Here is a 21,876-nt window from a genome sequence, read left to right on the forward strand (position 1 = left end):
TCTACAATGATATATATACATATAGTTGATTCACTTTGTTGCACAGCAGAAACTAACACAACATTGTAAAGCAATTATACTCCACGATACAAAAGAAAAAACTACAATGACTGATTTTTAAAGGATGCCATAAAAGATGCTATTGGAATGCCTATAATGTTTATACAAGGCTAGATGATTCACACACCATTTCCTCTTCTTATTTTTTTCTCTTTTTTCCCCCACTTTTTTCACCAACATAGCAGGTTGCTATAAATGACAACACACTGGTGAAGAATTGTTCTATATGCTACTAATTTTTTCATAAAAAACCATATGCTCATATACTTCCAACTTCAAAAATAATCTCAAAAATAGATGGTCATTCTCTTCCTGGTGAATGCTGAGAAAGAAAATAAAAGCAGTTTGTGGCGGATGATGAAAGCAAATAATCACCCAGCATGTGTATTTGGGGTCAAATAAAGTAGTTTTTTCAAAATGATTTCAAAACTGTCCTAACACCTCTGTTTTATATCTGATAGGACTCCAAAGGGGTGCCAGTCGAGCTGAGCTGCTTGATGTGTTTAGAACATTTCTGCGTATGGATGCTGTTAACCCAACAGTGAATGTATCATAAAATTAACTTCCATTCCTAAATTTTTTTAAATAATATTTCTTATTCTTTGGGGTACTGGATTTTTTCTCCATGTGGTTTTTATGGTTAAAATCAGGAGATTAATATAAAGTATTTCCTCCCATGGGCACAGTGGAAAAGTACGAAGTAAAGTATGCCATACATTAGAGAGAAGAAATATGGGTGATAGCTGGAGGTCTAAAGTCTAGAGTTTTTTATTTTTAAAATGTTTATTGAAATATAGTTGATTTACAATGTTGTGTTAGTTTCAGATCTCTCTCTCTCTCTCTCTCTCTCTATCTATCTATATAGATATTCTTTTTTTGATTCTTTTCCAATACAGGTTATTACAAGATGTTGAGTTCCCTGTACTATACAGTAGGTCCTTGTTGTTTATTTTATATATAGTAGTGTGTATATTTTAATCCCAAACTCCTCATTTATCCCTTTCTCTCACTTGCCTTTGGTACCCATAAGTTAGTTTTCTATGTCTGTGAATCTATTTCTGATTTGTAAATAAATTCATTTGTATCATCTTTTTAGATTCCACATATAAGTGGTATCATGTGATATTTGTCTTTCTCTGTCCGACTCACTTCCCTTAGTATGATAATCTCTAGGACCATCCATGTTGCTGCAAGTGGCATCATTTCATTCTTTTTTTATGGCTGAGTAATATTTCACTGTATATATGTACCACATCTTCTTTATTCATTCATCTGTTGATGGACCCTTAGGTTGCTTCCATGTCTTGGCTATTGTAAATATTGCTGCTATGAACATTGGGGTGCATGTATCTTTTCAAATTATAGTTTTCTCTGGATATATGCCCGGAAGTGGGATTGCTAGATCATGTGGTAACTCTATTTTTAGTTTTTTAAGGAACCTCCATACTGTTCTCCACAGTAACTGCACCAACATTCCCACCAACAGTGTAGGAGGATTCCTTTTTCTCCACACCCTCTCCAGCATTTATTATTCGTAGACATTTTGTTGATGGCCATTTTGACTGGTGTGAAGTGATTCAGACAAAATGAGGTGGCAGAGGAATATGTTTCAGATGAGGGAACAAGATAAAATCCCAGAAGAACTAAGTGATGTGGAGATAGGCAATCTACTTGAGAAAGAGTTCGAGTAATGATCATAAAGATGATCCAAGAACTTGGGAGAAGAATGGATGCACAGAGAGAGAAATTAGAAGTTATTACAAAGAGTTAGAAAATATAAAGAACAACCAAACATATCCAATGTATCATTGAAGACTACAATAAGTGAAATGAAAAACACACTAGAAGAAATCAATAGTAAAATAAATGAAGCAGAAGAATGGATCAGTGGGCTGGAAGACAGAGTGGTGGAAATCACTACTGCAGAGCAGACCTCTGGAACAACATCAAGCACAATAACATTTGCATTGTAGGGGTCCCAGAAGGAGGAGAGAGAGAGAAAGTGCCTGAGAAAATGTTTGAAGAGATAATAGCTGAAAATTTCCCTAACCTGGGAAAGGAAAGTGTCACCCAAGTACAGGAAGTGCAGAGTCCCATACAGGATTAACCCACAGAGGAATATATCATGACACATTTTAGTCAAATGACAAAAATTAAAGATGAAGAGAAAATATTAAAAGCAACAAGGGAAAAGCAACAAATAACATACAGTGGAACTCCAGTATGGTTATCAGCTGATTTTTCAGCAGAATCTCTGCAGGCCAGAAAGCAGAGGCACAATGTACTTAAAGTGATGAAAGGGAAAAACCTACAACCAAGAATACTCTACCCAGCAAGGCTGTTGTCCAGATTTGACAGAGAAATCAAAAGTTTCACAGACAAGCAAAAGCTAAAAGAATTCAGCACCACCAAACCAGCTCTACAACAAATGCTAAAGGAATTTCCCTAGGCAGAAAAGAAAAGGCCACATTTAGAAACAAGAAAATTACAAAATGGAAAATCTCACCAGTAAAGATGAACATACAGTAAAGGCAGAGTTTTAGATTTTTCCAGAATCATTATTTTTGGACAAAGCTGTTTGTAGAAGGATCTAAATATATATATATTTATCTGTCGACCATGTATATTTAATGATTGTACTGTAAGGTCAGACTACCTGAATTGTGTCTTGAATTTGCTCCTCATTGCTCTGTCACTTTCTCAGTCCTTCTGCCCTTGGTGTCCTCACCTGTAAAAGAGGAATAACAATAGTACTTCTGTGTTAGGCTTATTATATTAATCAGTCCTTGAGATTATACCAAGCAGCCTGCCTGACGCTAAATAAAACAGTAGTGTTACATATTATTGTTAGCTTATTAACCATGTTTTCTTTACTGACTTCTCTGTTAAATCTGGTAACAGAGGTAGGTCGGTAATTCCGACCCTGGACAATCAGAATATTCCATTCTTCTTGTTGCACTCATGGGTTTGTTTGAAAATATGATCTGAAATGGACCAATCAGAGTCTCCTGTGGACTTATTTTATTTCTCAACTTTATTTTTCTTAAACTGAGATTCAAGCTTAGGGATTGTACCACTAGTATCCATCTTCCAAGGAGAGCAAGGAGAGAGGGTCTCGGTGGGGAAAGAGAGAATCTGATAATATTTGAATATCTAAATCCATTTATACCAGAAGGGAGGACAATGTACTCCTAGACCACTTAGTTAGTAGGCCATTACTTTTCTACCCTCCTGTCTTCCCTCCTTCCTTCCCTCCCTCTCTTTCTACCTCCCTTTCTCCCTTCTTCCTTTTACTTTTCTTTTTCCTCTCTTCTTTTATTTATGCTGGTTTAAATTGGTTTTCTATCACTTGCCATTTGACCAATATATAATGAAGAAATTATAATAATAATAATTTTAATATAGATTTAAAAGATTTGAATGGGGACTAATGCAGTGCAGACACAGCACTGGAATCTGAGGTAATTGGGTTTTTTTACATAATATTGAATCAGTCTTGTGAAACAGTAGGGCATATTGCTTAATAAATATTATTTATAGGACAAAAATCACCCTAAACATTGCCTGCTTATATAATGAAATTTATCTTGCTTCTTCAACTTATTTCTGCTTATTATGAAGGAAATCATTATGTGATAAACATTTATTCAAAGAATTCACTCTTGTGTATTATACATAATGAAGTTTAATGTCATTAATTGAATTTCAGTAAATTGTAACCTCTTGTTTAGATGAGAATCAATCACTGAAGAAAAAGTCATTGATTTTCCCCCATAAGCATCAGATTAATATTTACAAAGGTAAAGTATACCAAGTTTGGAATCTTGTAGGCTTGGACTTATGATTAAAAATACATGACATACTTATAGACTCACAACAGCCAGATGGAGTGAGGTAATTATCTGATAACAGTTTTCAAAGAAGATATCTTGGCATTTACCAAGATTCGTGGAAAACCTACTAGGATGATTACTATGGCAGTGAATGCAGAACATGACATTCAAAGTAACTGACAAAGTTCACTTTTCTTTGTGCGCTTGCAAGAAAAAGGACTTAGAAGAAGAAGGCTTACAATGGATCAGATTGAGTACCTTAAAATGTTGCTAGCACATAATGCCATATTGGATCTCACTCAAGGTCTCTTCACTGCCACATGGTTTAATGGAATATGTCTGTATGTGCATGGATCTGGCATATGTTCAACACATCCTTGTTAAGCCATCAAGAAAAATAATGGTTTCGTATTACAGGGAAGCAAGGAACGTTACATTTCAGGACTTAACATTTCGTGACTGTCAAAACCTCTCGGTTAGCTCATTGACTTTTCCATATCTTTTTTGTCTTTATTTTATTAAGAAGATACAGTTTCAGAAAATTTTTTGCTGATTTTACTTAGAAGAGATACTAAAAATGTTTATAACTCTAAGTCTCATTTATCTTTCAAATCTGAGGTTAAGTTCTACCTACTTCCCAAATCTTTGTCTGATTTACAGTAATCTTTCTTTGTTGAGATCCTCAGATAATTGTAAAGGTCAATTATCTTTACTAATTGTTTAGTACTCATTGTTGAGGCCACTGGAGGTGGCAATAGAAATCACATCTCTACCCCACCCAAATTCTGAAGCAATTAAAAAACAAGACAAATGGGGCAGACAGGGGATAAAAAATATCATCTTCATTACTGATAGACTTGATATAGGTAAATGTGTCTTATATCTTAGAGGCAAACAAGTTTACTGACAGTGCTCACCAGAATATTATAAATCTACTGCAGCAGAGATATCAGCTGCTTACCAAATCTGCACATGCTTTCAATATTCCCCTAGCTCCCTTGCCGTTAAACTGAATAATGTGATGAGTTCTAGACAATGCCCTATGACATATATGGTATGTCACTTCCAGGTTAAAGCATCTAAAAGCTGCTGTGCAATGTTTTGTCTTCACCTTAGCAACATTACCAGAAAGTCATATGCTCAAGTGGTACAATGGCAAGACATAAGCTGACTGGATTTCTGACTCATTGCTTGGAAGTGAATAGCTCTTGGAGAGCTGCTGAAGTCACTGAGATTTTGTTACCTCAGCATTGCCTATTTCAACAAAACAAAAACTCATTCCCAGCTAGTTCTGTATACAACTTGTAGAATGGGGGAGCAGAGTGGAACACATTTTTTCTGTAGGGAGAAAGGACAGCAAATGGCTGGGCTAAACATGCCCAATTTCTTTTCACCCACTCATGGATCATTGGTGGGGTGGAATGAGTGAAGAGATGCAATGATAGTGGAGCTCCTGCTACACATAAATAAATATCAAGAGTGTGAAAAAGAGTTCAATTCCCCTAACATCCAGCTACTCTTGTTCTATTAGTCTACTGGGTTTATCTAATAAGCCTGTGGATTACCGGTGTTCCCTTTGGAGGGAAAACATATTTCCTTTGGAGGCCACAATAGAGGCCCACGTACTGCAAAAAAAATAATAATAATAATAAAATAAATAACAAAACAAAACAAAACAAGATGGCTCAATTTGAGGCTTTAATTCATTTGGATTTTGATGTCTTTAATTTTTGTCTCTTAATTTCTTCCTTGGAATATAAAATTGAGAGAAAATTTATTTCACATTTGGGAATATCTACTGGCTACTATTATTGGAATATCCTAATTTGATTCTATTTGTAGAATCTTAGATAGTTTATGTTGGACAATACGAGTGGGTTTAATTTGAGATGGGAAGTAGAAATGAGAGGGTCCTGTTGGATTTAAGTACAAAATGGCCTTGGAGTTAATTCCTAGTGGAACAGGAAATGAGCAATCCTCCACTGCAATTAGTTGTACACAAGGAGAAAATCATCAAGTTCAACTTGTGATGGTACTGTGCCTTCAGTTTGGACACTGTTCAGTTTTATACAGTTATATAATTTTACTTATCACAGGAATGATTGGACTACTAAAAGTATTTTGCACCATAGATCATTTCTCTGATTAAATAAAAAAGAGTAGTTGCCTGGCTAAGTGGGTCATTAGCTGAAATTTTGCGAGTAGTTTCTTCAAGTTTGATTTGCAAGTTCGGCTGTAAGACTTCTAGATAAATCTGAGTTAAGTTTTTAAAAATTTCTGGGCCTAAGAATAAAGATTTTTCTTTCTCGTCATCAAAAGCAGTCTGTAAATATCCCTATTTCATAATAATTAAATTAGCCTTAAACTTTTCATTTTGGAGGGATTAGTCATAATTCTAAAATTTTTCTCAACCTATTTAATTAATTGGTATTTTAAATCATTTCAGAAATCTTGAGGAGCAAAATCTACACTGTCCACCAATGATTCCAGGAAGGTACTAAAAGAAGTAAAGTTTGGTAAAGGGAGAAGTCGCCTCATGAAATAGGAAAACTGTCAGGATCCTCCTGTAATCTCCATCAAAGGGGACAGGTAAATCCCCATTTAATCATAAGCTTAAGGTTTAAACTCAATAGGTTAGGAGAATTAATGGTTAAAGAAAATTAGTAGGGGGATGCTTCTTCCCTACCCCTGATATTTCCTTCTATCTGGAGGGAGTTCCAAAAGTGTAACCTTCCTAGCCTCTCTCCTAATCCCCCTCACTCACTTCTTCCCACAAATGTGGAGTGAGTTATTTTACTGGAGAGCTTGGAAAAAGGTAGTGTGCATGTGTATTTTAGTTCCCTTCTCTCTCTTTCTAATTCAGGTGATTTTAAAATTACTTAAAGATGCTCTTTAAAAATTTCTGGTCCCCCTTTCCAGAGATTTAATTCAGTAGGTCTAAGGTGGGCCCATGATTTTGCATTTTTAACAAATTCCCAGGTGGTGCTGATGCTGCCAGTCCAGGAACACCACTTTGAGAACCACTGCTGAAATACAACTCTGCCCAAAGAAAGTGCACATTCTGCTCTGCTCCTCCACCACTAACAGTTATGCAAAGGCAGCTTCTGTCCCTGTGGTAGGCTCAGCACTAGGATTACCTCCAACAAGGTTGGTGTCTGGCCAATCCTGGCTCAATATACGAATGCCTCCTTTGTCCCAAATGGAAGTGCTCTCCCTGATTTTGATTTTCTAGCTGTCTTAACATTTTGTCTATATTTTAACTTGATCAGAATTTGAGTAGGAAAGAAGGGTGCTATTGCTGCCTCTCCTCAAAATCTCAAAATTAATATCTATGCCCTCATGTAGTCTACCTGCCTGTATTTTAGGAAATGTAGAAAGATGATAGTTCTCTATCTTTGTAAAGTCAGTATGCAATCCAGTAATGCCCTTTGTGCACTTGAACCCAATGCTGATTAAAGAAAATCTTACAGATAAATATTATTGTCACCTCCCAGACAATGAAATATTTCATTGTTAGCTAGAATTTTAGAAGTTATCTCAAACACATGAAACTCTTTTTCTGTAGAGTGAACTATTAGCAACCTGTTTTGAAGAGCTAATGCTGCTGAAATCATTAGGATGGGACTTTTGGGAATGATGTCTAGTGCTCAGTGAGCAAGACTTCTTGATATATGCTATCCCGGGAAGTTAATTTTTCAAGTTTGATTAATCATCGACTTTATTCCTTCAAGGTTTTCTATCTCATGCTGGGTGGATTATAGTCCAGTGACTACTCCTAGCAGCTAGCCAGCTGGTGATAATTGCTGTTAATTTCCTGGTATTTGGCAACCAATTGCTCCTTGACAACTGGAGGGAGATAATATAAGAAAGTGTCAGACGGGAACTGCAAAATAACATTTATTGTTTTTGCTTGATTATAAAAAGTGATACATTCTTACAGTTGAAAGTTTTAAAAACATGGAAAATAAAAGGAAAAAGTAAGAATTTAAACACAATCCTTTTATTCAGAGAAAAGCATAATTTTTGCATAATTTTAGTGAATTTCTCATCTCTCCATCATCTTTCCTTACACATCCTGATATGTACGTACATACCACCACCATCACTACTACCACTTCTACTAAAAATTTAGTATCGTTCTGTTTTTCCAGTTCTGAATTCTACTTTTTTTCTATTTAAAAATCAATCCTCAGCATTTTCCATCTTTAGTTTTCAGAAGAATTATTTTTCATGGCACTACAATATTCTCTTATATGGTTGTGGAGTATAAACCAGGAGCAAAAAGGTAATCAAACTGGCAATTTATCCTGAAATTCTTTGTAGAATCCAGGAGGAGTGATTCTCAAAGCAGTCAGATAATGTTATTTCACTTGATATACTTTAGCCTAAGGAGGGCCTATGCAGCCAAAGAAACAAGTCTAGTGTTGTGGGACATACGTTACGTTTTTACTGTATATATTAATCAGTCAAAAACCCAGACTTGAGGAAATGAGAATTTCTTTATTTTTTAGTAACTAGATCTGAGTCTCACCTAGATCTATCTTTCTGAGTTATAAATAAATTCAGTCATTATTAGGAATTCCCTTTCTCCCAGGTATACAGTGTTTCCATAGTCCAATGCAATATCAAGATATTTTCTACGTGTAAGTGCTGATTGAGGTATAATGCTCGCTTGTCCAGCCTACAGGAGCTCCTCCGATGCTTAAAAATTACTCTGAAAGATTGGTACTTGTATTAGTCAGGGCTCCTCAGAGAAGTAGAACTAATAGAATCCATAGAGATAAATGTGAGGACATTTATTATAGGAATTGGCTCATGTGGTTATGAAAGCTGAGAAGTCCCACAATATGTCATCTGCAAGCTGGAGAACCCAAAAAGCTGTGGAATAATTCAGTCCTATCTAACGCCCGAGAGCCAGGAACTTTGATACCTGAGGGCAGGAGAAGATGGATGTCCCAGCTCAATAAGAGCGTCAATTTGCCCTTCCTTTGTCTGTTTTCCATTAGGGTTCCCAGTGGATTGAACGATGACACCCACATTGGTGAGGGGGGATCTTCTTTACCCAGTTTACTGAATTAAATTCTAATCTCTCCCGGAAATACCCTCACAGAAACACCTGGAAATAATGTTTTACCAGCTATCTGGGCATCCCTTAGGCCTGCCAAGTCCACACATAAAATTAACCATTACTGCACTCATTGGTGCTCCTGGGTGCCTATTCTTTGGGTGCATATCACAAGTATTTCTTTAGAGTCTTACCAACCTCCCCAGCTACTGCCCTAAAGTACCTAGCGGTGGAACGTACCTTCTGCCCTCCAAATTTATTTTAGTCTGTGGGAAATATCTCCTTTTATTTTCATGCTCTTTGAAGATATAATATTTTTAATGAAATATGTTGTTAATTAAAATAGGAAAAAGCACTGTTTTCCAATAGTTCCTGTTTTGGTGATCAAAAATCTCTAAGACAAGGAAGTATCAAGGACTTGGACCGAAGTGAAAAGGACATTATATAAAGTTTGATATATATTTTTGAATACAAGAATGGATGAATGAATGGTTACCAAACTATGAATAACAAGGATTTCTATAATGTGTTATTATTTAAAAAATCACATGTATTGTCTTATTTTACTTCACAATGACTCTGAGGTACAGAGATCATTATTCCCATTTTTTGAGGAAATTGGTGCTCAAAATAGTTTTGACCTGCCCAGGGCCATATCTGTAGAAAACATCAGGTCTGTGGAGTTTTGATCCTAGGATAAATGTTCATTTTGCCAAACATGATTCATACAATGGAGTAACCACTAGAGAAAGAAGAAATAGTACAAAAGTCTAAGGAAATTGAGTATATAAAAATCCATAGCAAGCATTCAGAGAATGGAGACTGATGACTCAGGAATGAAGAGAACAACTGTGTACATTTCTAACTAGTACCTATGCTACTTGTTGCATCAAGGGAGACACTCAGGAGAAAATGTGCTTTGTAAAATAGGATGAGAAAATATTTGGAAATCAAAACAAAGCCACACAGATAAAGAATTTTAAAAAGTGATGTAAGTAGGAGAGTAGAGAAACAAACTGTTCTACTGGAGCTCTAAAAATCAATAAGCATGTTCTATTATAGGAAATCTAGATTTCTGGGAAAAACAATGTAACAATGTAATAAATCCCCTGAGTGCCATTGATTCCAAGAATTCAGTATAGTTCCTGGAAGGTACCTATGGTTGATTATTGACTCTCGACTGAGGGTTGTAGACCTAACATGAGCCACTGGGAGTTGTGCTCGTTGACAATAGGATGTAACAGACAGCCTGCCCCTCCTTAATCTAATCTGCTGGATGCTAGTTGTCCCTGCTAATTTACAAGGAGGTGAATGATATTTCCAGAGAAGGGCTCCCAAAATCTTAAAGAACTGTGCAAAGTGACTTTGAACAGAAAACTGAAGTACTTCAAAGAACAGTGATGTTTTTAAGTGAATTCAGGTATTACAAGAGGTACTGAAAAAGGGCATTTGGAGTCTAAATCATAATGTCAGAATCCTTGGCGTAGAAATTAGCTCACCTCACAGGAGTCAGAGAATGTGTTTGTTTTTTGCCTGCAGACTGCATGGCTTGTCCAAGAATGCACTGAGCTGAATAGGGAGGAGAGATTCAAATTCTAAGATAAAGGAACAAAACTGTGCAGAATAGAAATACTGGCTATTAATAAACATAAATAATTATTTAGAAGAGGCTAAAAAATAAACTTTATGGTCTCAAATGTCTATAATATACCAATTTTTAGCATATGGATAATAAAAAAACTAAACATGAGATTATTGCTTAAGGTGTAATGTTTAACCTCAGTGATGTCATAAGAGTTGTTGGAGTGGATTCACAAAGGAAATAAGTAACTGGAGCTAGTTAAAAAGCAAATACAAATCAGGAGAGGAGAACCAGCAGTAACTAACATCAGGAAGACATATGCTAATGTGTTGGATTGTAGAGTGGATTAGGGCTGTTACTGATACACAGATGTGAGTACATTCTCTTCCTAATGGCAGTATATATACTTTTACATCCATTCATCTTCATGGGGTTAGGACCTTCTTGGAGAAAACAATATCAACTATAGAAAAATGAAACAAATTAAAAACCAAACAAGGCTTGACTTTTTCAGTACTTAGAGTGTCAGCTAGGTAAGCACTACTGGTGAATTGAGGCATCAGGAGGCATCAGAAGACAAACTGTAAAGGAGTAGGGGGCTGGGAGTGGAATGTTTGGCACCTGAGAAAGAATTCTTTTAAAGGAAAGAAAATTTCTGATCATCAAAGGACAGCAGTGGCTTAAACTATAATTGGGAACTGGAAGAAAAGTGAATCTGTAACTCACTTCCTCCCATTTCCCCCAAGGCAGGCAATTTTGACTGGACCAGATCTCCTTGTGAATATTCTGGTGAAATTTGCAGGCTGGAAGATAAATGAAGGTCTTCCAGGAGCTGCTGTGTACTGACCAGGTATCCTTTTAGCAGACGATTTCTGTTTTTTTAGGGCTGTTTATTATAAATAAACCTACAATGGATTTATGAGACATGACTGTATTGGAGAACAGAAGTTAGTCACATAATCTTTGCAGTTGCATGATTAATAGTATATAAAGCCTGAGAGAACCCCAAGCTAAGTACCTTCTCTGTAAAATTTGTAACAGTCTTTGTCAGTGCTGGTTACTCTAACCTAAAACACACTTCAGAGTGAAAGTGATTTTAGGAAGGTGAATCTGATGGGGTTAGTGCATCCCAAATTTTGATTTGGCGTTGATTGTGGCTCCTCTCTTGTGACCTTTGTGGACTAGGAGTAAAGCTCAGTGCTGGATAAGACTTATTCTGTGTGAGTCTGATTGAGAATTGTGCCCTTTGGAGGAGGGCAGTGCTATTACTTGAACTAAAGATGAACTGAGGCCCCATAGCCAGGTATGTGGGATAAATGGGCTAGCAAAATCTAAGTCTCTATGATTTAGTGTTAAAGTGACTTCAAACTAGGGAGCATTTATGAGAAGGTAAAAGGAGAGAAGTGCTGAAGAAATATCATTATCATTTCAGAGCCAAGTACATAAATGCTGCTTCTCTACAATCCTTACATTTGAAGGTGACAGACTAACAGATGGAAGGAATGCATGATGCATTCCTGACACAAACTACAGAACCGGCACAGAGGTAAACTGAGGGACTTACTGAACATCTGCTGGAAGTCTCAGTTGGCTAAAATCAGAGTATCTGACAAGTTCTCGACCTGCTTTGCTGGTGACTTCATCTCCCAAAGGGTAAAGAGAGCAAGAACAGAAACTGCTATTCCAATTTTGACCCTCTCTTCAAAAGAATTGGTGGAATAGAAGAGATGGAAAGCCTTGAGGAAAAGAAACAATATTATTTTGTAAGTTACTGTGCCATGAAGGGAAGACTGGGCCTAAACTGACCTATAATCTAGATATTGTGAAGGCCAGCTCCATAAAAGTCAGGGGAAAATAGGCTCACTTCCATGAGATAGAGCTCTACAAGGGAAGAGAGTTGTGAGTGTATTGGTTTTCTATTGCCGCTATAACAAAATTACTGCATAATTGATGGCTTAAAGCAATGTCCATTTATTACCTCACAGGTTTGTGGGTTAGAAGTCTGGGCACAGTGTGGCTAAACAGGATTCTCTGCTCAAGTCATTGGAAGGTCAAAATTAACATGTTGTTTGGGATGAAGTCTTACCTGAAAGCTCTGGTGAAAATTTCACTTCCCAGCTCATTCAGGTTGTTGACCAAATTCATTTCTTTGAGGTTATAGGACTAACGTTTCTATTTCCTTGCTGGCTGTCAGCCAAGGGCTAGCCTTTGCTTTTAGAGGTTGCCTGTGTTCCTTCTCCTGCTTTTTATGTGGCTCCTTTCAGTAACACCAGATTGAGTCCTCTGACTTCTGCTGCATCTTTCTGACTCCATCTGGAGAAAATTCTCTGCTTTTAAGGGCTCATGTGATTAGATTGGGTACACATGGATCACCCAGAGTAATCACCCTTTCTTCAGGTCTGTAACTTTAATTATGTCTGCAAAGTCCCTTTTTCATGTAAAAGGGGAGGGATTAGTGCATGGATATCTTCAGGGCAGCCATTCTGCACATTAAATGAGAATTTTCTTGATAAGATCTAAACAATACATAGGATCAAAGTAAGGCATGGAAAGTGCAGATAAAATTTCCCTTGAGCTAAAAATTTTAAAGAATATGTGTACAAAGTTTTTAGAAACTTACATTTTAAGAACAGTGTCAGGAAGACTAATACCCTAAATGAGCTATGCATCTGAAAATGTTTAATAAATACCAAAAGGACAATTACATTTATATTTTCATTAAGAAGGTAGAGAATTTTAGGCTTGGAGCCAGCTGAAAGAAAAGTATTAATGAATATCCAAGAGATGAGGGAATTTTCCTTTAAAATAAATTGTCTTCACACTGGAAAACAATTCATTCAGGAAGTATATGAAATAATTGTTTTAGCAGTTCCAAGGAGTTGCATCTCGATCTACTCTAGCTGAATTATATGCTAGGGCAGTGAGAGGATTTAAGAAAAAAAACACCAAACGTAATCTTTGAGAAATCATATTGAATGGGAGAGATTCAAGAAATACAAAGCATGAAAACACTGACTCTGTCTTGTTCTGTTTAGTATGTTAGACAAGGACTTACACAAGAATACAGAAAGGTTTGCTTAGAATTATCTTGTTCTTTAGTTAGGAAGGGGAAAGTTAACACACATTAAACCTTCCCAAAACTCTGATTTGAATGTTTATTATTGGAAACTAACAATGAATACTCATTCAGATGTTATAAACTGATGTGGACACAAATGGTGGCCAGATAATATTCTTAAAAAGATAAGGGAGGATTGACAGTGCCTGCAGACTCGTTTTTTATGTGTGTGAAACAGAAATATAAAGATGATATATAACAAGTTCTCATATCAATCACTAGTTTTTCCACATTAAGGAACCAAAAACTTTTAACCAGAATGGAGAAAATAAATTTTCTCTGGTCTGACCTGTAGTTTTTTTTTCCAGAATTTGGCAATTAAAAAAAGATTGTGTCATGCTCCTCTTGTCCTGAACAATTTGTATTTAGTAACCATTTTTTATTTCAAATTGAAAATTAAAATAATGTGTTCATTTTTTAGCAAGTGATTTTTGAATACCTGTTATAGATCAGAGTTGGCTCCAGGCAGAGTTGTACTCTTTCTTGAATCTCTGCTTGTTTGTGGGATCAGTTTTCTTATTCCTGAAATGCATTACTAGGATAATTTCCCCCAGTGAAGGTCTGTTGAAGGTAAACTTCCTCAATTCTTATATGTCTGAAAACACCTCTATTTCACAAGCACACTTAGATGATAGTTTAGCTGGGTATAAAACAATATAATTTTATTATAAATAAAATTCTCTTAATTTATTTCAGATATTGAAAGGTATAATTCCTTTGTCATGAATTTTTTTGTTGCTGTTGAGAGTTCTGTCATCTATTAATTGTTATTGTTTTCTTGATAATCTGTTTTCTCTCTTTGGTTGCTTCTCCTTGTCTTTAGCATTCTGCAATTTCATTTTGAAGTATCAAAGTATGGATTTGGTTTTGTTTCATTTTTCCTAAATTGTTTTTATACTTCTTGATTGCTGATTTTTGATATCCTTTATCAATTCTGTATATTTGTTAGCTATTTTTTCCTTGAAAATTTGCCTATCCCCCACTCTCTCTACTTTTTACATTGTATACCTTTACAATTTGTCTTTTAGAGTCCTTAATCTTTTTATAGAAAACTTTTCTCTTCATCTCTGCCTACTACATTTCAGATAATTTCTCCAGTTCTAACTTCCATTTTACTAATTATCTCTTTTATTTCTTCCAGTTTTATTGAGATATAGTTGACACACAACACTGTATAAGTTTAAGGTATACAGCATAATGATTTGATTTACATACATCATGAATTGATTATCACAATAAGTTTAGTGAACATCGATTCTCTCATATAGATACAAAATTAAAGAAATGGAAAAATGTTTCTTTCTCGTGATGAGAACTCAGGATTTATTCTCTTAACAACTATCATATATAACATAGAGCAGTGTTAATTATATTTATCATGTTGTACATTACATCCTTAGTACTTATTTATCTTATAACTGGAAGTTTATACTTTTTAACTACCTTCATCCGATTCTCCTTCTTTCCCATCCCTCACCTCTGGTGATGAAAAATCTGATCTCTTTTTCTATGAGTTTGTTTGCTTGTTTGTTTTTGAATTACAATTGACCTGCAACACTATGTTAGCTCCTGTTATACAACATAGTGATTCGTTATTTCTATACAACTAATTATCTCTTGAGCAATTGGTCTACTATTTGACCAAGTCATTAAAGTTTATTTTTATTTCAATGACTACATTTTCAATTTTTATAAGTCCTTTGGCTTCTCTTCCAAAGTTGCCTGGTTTTGTTTTCTATAGATTTCTTTCTCATATTTTCAATTTTATCTGTATAATTATTTAAAACATCCATTTGATAATATTTAAACTAATAATTACATAATCTGAAATTCATGAGAGTAATTACCATATGTGTTGCTTCTACTGACTCTCACTCACAATGTTTGTTTCCTCCTATGTTATGAAAATTTGCATATTTATGTTTATTTTCATGAGAGCTTTATCTATGGAAATCCTACGGGACTCAATTGAATATTTGCTTCTGTTAGGCACCTATGGAATTTTATATATATATGAAATTCATACCCTGAAATTATATGATGGCAGGACTGGGAATTTTTAGGGGGAAACTTATTTCTTACTACCAGGATTCTAGACTGGACAATGTTTTATTTGTTAGGAATTAGTGATTTTTTGGATATGAATGTAAGAACCCAAGCTGGCTTATGCAGGAAAGTGGGGTTTAGTGGGGACAGATGAGTTACAGAAAATCCATAGAGTTAGTTACTGGTGGATAGATAAAACCCAGCTCACCTGTCTGTCTGTCTGTCTCCTTCTTTTCTCTCATTATGAATTATTGAAAAAGGGCATATTGGGTCAATTCATATGGTCTGAAAGCATGTTCACATCATATGAAATGGATTTTAGAGGACCTGCTCTTTAGGTAGGTAGAAAATTAAGGAAGGAATAATAATAATTTTGAGAGACTGGAAACTATTTTTTGGTGTAATGTAAGTTGACTATTAGCTCTCAGTTCCCAAATACTAGGCTTATTTAGCAAATCATATTGGACAATTGATGGTATCAGCACATGAACAGATATACCCAGTGAACATAAAAATTAGAGAGCAGAAACATCATGAAAAATCTAAATTATTATACCTAAGAAAAGAATGGAGATGGATTAAGTGTGACTATCCCAGAGGACTCCCTCATACATGGCATAGAGCCTATGGAGGGGGTAGTGATTCTCTGGGTGCCAGTAGTGAGCAACATACAGAGGAAAGTGTGCCTGTCATCACCCTCAGATGCTGCAGCACAGTGGCCAGAACACAGATGTATGAGATATGACACATGATTCCAACATAAATCCAACACATGAGCTCAAGCCAAAGGGTTGGTCAGCAGTATACTGTCGGTAGCTCAAAGCCCTGAACTCACCATGTGCCCCATGTCAGTGAGCATCACACACAATCAGCTTGTCAAGGCCATTCTGGAAGCTTAATCTTATATAAATAATCCTGTGAAAGAAATAATACACTGGCTTGCAGGGAGCAATTGTCTTTTTAGGCCACCCTCTAGGAAATAAGCCCCAGCCCACTGGGCCCTGAAATGACTTCATAGGCATGAGGCCTGGAGCTCCTTGGGGCCTCTGGTTGAACCCATGCATAGGATTGAAATTTGGAAAGTGCCTGGAAAGGAGACATGGGGACCAGGGGCTATACAGGTCCTAATCTAGGCCTGAGACTTTCTATCTGTATATCACTGCAGACTTCAGCTGGCACAGGCACAGGAGGAGGACTTTGACAATTTTGAGAAAGATTCTTTAATATCTAGGGCCCCTTGAAGAGCAGAGCCTGAGGCAGGGTCCCCACTTGCCTGGAGCTAAAGGAGTTACTGGTCTCCATTATGAACTCCAAGAGGGCAGGAAAGAGAATGTTTTCTTCACTGTTTCCTCAGTACCAAACACTTGATAAATATTCAGAGAAGGAATGGACTGGAACTTGATTGCCACACACATGAAAGATTAATTAATCATGACAAAATTTTAACTTAGGGTCCTAGCCCTTAAATGTAAAGTATATATCATAATACCTTTCTCATAAGATTTAAAAAATATTACTGTGATAATTCATGTAAAGTACTTAGAAGAGTTACTGGCAGAAATGTATAATTAATACATATTAATTGAACATATAAATTATTTAATCCATGAATGAAAACGAAAGTTTTTTAGATTTTCTGCTTGTAGAGATTTAATTCGTCATTTAATTCATGACTTCTGACTCTAATGTGACTTAAAAAATTAATTTCAGAAAGGTAGGTCCTGGCCCTGATTTACCCTGCTTGGGTAAAGGCCCAGCCTTTACCTGGAGAGAATGTAGACTTTGCTGGAGAATACGTAGACTTCGTCTCCTGTCCTTTTTAATTTTTTCTTTATCAAAGAAAGGAACCTCTGGGGTGCCAGGCACCAGTATTTAGCTTAGTGTTTATATACAGTAGGGGCTTAATAAGTTTTTGTAGAACTTAGTTGATTTTACTGAAATAAAATTGATTGGTTATATTGATGTTGCTCTGGTCTTAGAATCTGCCAGGGTCTGTATAGAAGTTCCTAGGATTTTCTTATCTGCCCTATTTGTGTAGAGGCCTTGAAGATTCTGAGAAAAATCTGGGTCTAGGTTTAGAGACTTCCCACTAGAAAAGCTAGAAGTGAACTTAGAGGGGTTAATTTCCTTGGAGTATTTCCATTTTTTTCATATTAAAAATAGCACTCTCAAAGTCTCAAAGATTACAGGAAACATAACTTAAATATTTGAAGCATGTAGAATAATGCTAATTTTTCTTTTATTCTTAAGTTATGTACATTGTATAACAAACAGATAAATGTTGGATATTTAATTTATCTGTAGGACTCTAACTCATATTAATAAAAAATATGCTGAGGGCTTCCCTGGTGGCGCAGTGGTTGAGAGTCCGCCTGCCAATGCAGGGGACGCGGGTTCGTGCCCTGGTCCGGGAAGATCCCACATGCCGCGGAGCGGCTGCGCCTGTGAGCCATGGCCGCTGAGCCTGCGCGTCCGGAGCCTGTGCTCCGCGATGGGAGAGGCCACAGCGGTGAGAGGCCCGTGTACCGCAAAAAAAAAAAAAAAAATATGCTGCGAGTTGTTCATATCATACCTTTCCTTGGAAAGTCTTTGAGGGCTAAGATTATTCTTTTATACATACATAAAACCCTCATTCTCTGGTGTATTTTATCTTAAAATAACAACCACCGTCTGAAAAAAATGTATAATTCCTTTGTAGCTAAAAGCTAGATATATCTCTGCAGAGGTCTGGCATATTCCGGAGGAGAATAAAAGAAAGTCTGTAATTTTATTTGAATTTGAGATTAAAATAACCAAAATATGTACTCCTTTAAATTAAAAAATCTTTTTACTGTTTTTGTATTTAAAGTGTCATTAGTATATAATGACACACAACTAGTATCTTAAAACTTTGGTTACATGTTTCTCACCTTACATTGGACTGCATTAAGATAACAGCTGTCAGTATGATCTGACATAAATTGAGGAGTCTGCTCTTTTCCACTGTAGTCCCAGCTACCCATAAAGTCCCAGATACCCATGAAGATGGTGTCAACTTCAATAATAAGTACAAAACTGTCTTCCCCCGAGCATGTCATGATCCTCTTTATCACAAAGATTCAATCTGAACATTAATATCATGCTAACTGGCAACGTGAAGTTGATATTAGAGAGTTTACTTTGTTTCCTTTTCTAAGGAATAAAGGAAAATAAATAGATGAGTTGCACCATGAAGAATGCATAGCTGGACAACAGCTATTGTTCCCTTGATTGCTGATGACTAATAGGCATAGGAATTTCCCATCAACTAATTTAAAATCACTGTTGGAACAGTATAGCTTAAAATAATTCCCTAAATACTTTCTTATTTAGAAATCCTGAAACAGTGGCAATGGTCTCTATGCTTTTGATTGTTATAATGATCATCACTTTTAGGCTTAATTAATCTGAAATGGAGAGCACTTTTTGGCAAATGGCATTCGTTTCTATTGAGTCTCACCATCAGACCCGTGAAATATATCAGTACACCACGCATTGAATCACCTGTTAAGGTGGAATATGCTCAAAGATTGAGGGAGGGTGTCTTTTAGCTGCTTTTCTTGTTGTAATTGAATTTTGATAACTGAAAGCCTCTACATTCAAAATGTCTTCAAATGCCAATTGCTCCACACTGTATGCTTTTTATTCTTTCTTGAAATTGTAACTGGTTATAACATCAATAACTGACTTTTAGTTCACTTGTGTTCATTTGAGCTATTCCGATGTTGTGTGCACGCAATATGAATTATAAATGAAGAATTCAAAGCAATGATCTCACTAACTAACTAATTAGATCTTGCTTTTTAAATTCTATTGCTATTAAATGCAGTAGGTGTGTGTATGTGTGGGGTCAAATAGGAAAGAAAGCTACCATTATTGATACCATTCTTCTGGAACAATGTCATCAATTCAACCCAATGCATATTACCCACATCTAGACATGCCTAATGTTAAAGATATATGGGTATTTACAAAAAAGTAATAACATCTAAGTGAACAGCAGAAAAATTAGTGTCTATTTAAAGCAGATTAATAGATGAAAAGGAAGTTCTAAGCAGGTATTTGCTCCCTACATGTCTTACAGATTTCTGGATCTTATTTTTAGAAAAATGTCACCATTATTCCAGGCCATTCATCACTGAAATAAGCAAGATTACAGACAAAATGCAGCTGTAGTAACCTACTTTAGGCTTAACATATATTGGAAATTTAGGCTTAAAATTAATTTGGAAAAATTTAGAATTAAGATTGCTCCATCCCCAAGCCCCTTCAATATCCTTAGCAGAGGATATTCAAGAAGCTTTAAAGCAGCAGCTTGGCATCTAACTACTTTTGCTATTAGTCATGCTCTAATCTTTGCCTCAAAGCCTATATACATCTGAGCTCTTGCCTGAAGTCCATCTCTCCTAGGTGGGTCCCTGCCACAGTTTTGTGCCAATCTCTTTCATGTTGAATTTAACACTGACCTTTTACTATATTTTCTGGTTATCTTGTATTTCCCACCTTTTGGTCCCTGTATTAGCTTGCTGGGGCTGCCATAACAAAGCACCACAGACCGGGTGGCCTAAACAACTGAAATTTATTTTCTCACAGTTCTGGAGGCTGTAAGTCTAAGATTAAAGTGTCAGCAGGGTTGGTTTCTTCTGAGGCCTCTCTCCTTCACTTATAGATGGCTGTCACTTCCCTGTGTCTTCACATGGTCCTTCCTCTATATTGTGTTCTGTACATGTCTGTGTTGAAATTTTCCCCTCTTATAAGGATACCAGTTATATTGGATTAGAGATCACCCTAGTGACTTCATTTTAACTTAATTACCTCTTTAAAGACCCTATCTCCAGATACAGTTACATTCTGAGGTACTGGGGTTAGGATTTCAACATATAAATTTGGAGGAGGGCTATAATTCAGCCTATAAAAGTTCCAATCCTTTCTTCTCCTTTTACAACAGCAACAACAGTTATGATTTTCATAGCTAACATTCATTGAGCGCTTATTAGAGACCAGACACTATTCTAACTGCTTCACTTCTACTGTGCCATAAAGACTAGAGCTCTGATCCCACACTCTAGATTGCCAACCTTGGGACATGAGTCTTGTTACCCTCTGCCAGAGTCTCTGATGTTAGCTGGTTGATACTTGACTTCGTAGAGACAGGATTGCCTAGTAGTTATAAGTGTGGACTTTAGAGCTGGACAGCATGAATTTTAATTATAGATCTGCCCTTTATTGGTTGATTGATCTTGGGAAAGTTACTAACCTCATTGTATTTCAGTTTTCTCATCTGTGTGAAAGAAGAAATAATATTAGCTATAGAGTTGTTGTTGATGGTTAAATGCGTTAGTACAAGTAAAGTTCTTAGTTTTACTGGGTGTGTGGTAGGCACAGAGAAACAATAAGATTAGTGCATCCTACAGTAACGCAATTTTGGATAAAATGTGATTGGCAATCAGTTCCCATCCTCTGCAGCAGCCTTAGCCCAGTCATTTCATTAACTTCAAGTATTTTAACTTCACATTGTACAGGTTATATTTTTTGGATCTCACATATGGTATTATGATGGAGTTTCACTGTACTTGCTATATTTTAACTCTTATTACGGTTTCATTTTTTCCTGACACCGGGATTCCTGCTTCTGTTTCTATATTTGCCTTGATAACATCTGTTATTACCTTTTATGTAGGTATCACCTTCCTGAATTGCCACCTAACTGTTACTCTGTGAACACTATACCAGCCTGCTTTTGCTCCTGACTACTGCCTGTAATAGGTTTGCCCTACTCCATTGAATATGTCTAATTCCTCACCTGGTTTGGTCATTCTAGTGCTGACATCCCATACTGGAATAAGGCATGAGCCCTTAAGATTCACCATCTGCTGCAAAGAATTTTGTTATCTCTGTGTAAACACAAATAACCAGTAGGTGATCATGTTCACTGGACTGATAAAATTAGTTTACTCCAATTACTCAGCAATGTATGTCTTCAAGGCTCTACCGTCTCTCAGTGTCTCATCCAATAGTTAGCTGTCAATAAAACTCTTTGTTGCCCTATGCTCGAAGTTGTGGGCATGGTAATAATATGTTTAGAAGGTGTTATAGTACATGAGTTAAGTCTATCACCTCTGGCGTCATATTGATGGGTCTGAGGATCAGCTCC

This window comes from Globicephala melas, chromosome 10 (genome assembly GCF_963455315.2).
Source record: "Globicephala melas chromosome 10, mGloMel1.2, whole genome shotgun sequence".
NCBI classification, from domain to species: Eukaryota; Metazoa; Chordata; class Mammalia; order Artiodactyla; family Delphinidae; genus Globicephala; species Globicephala melas.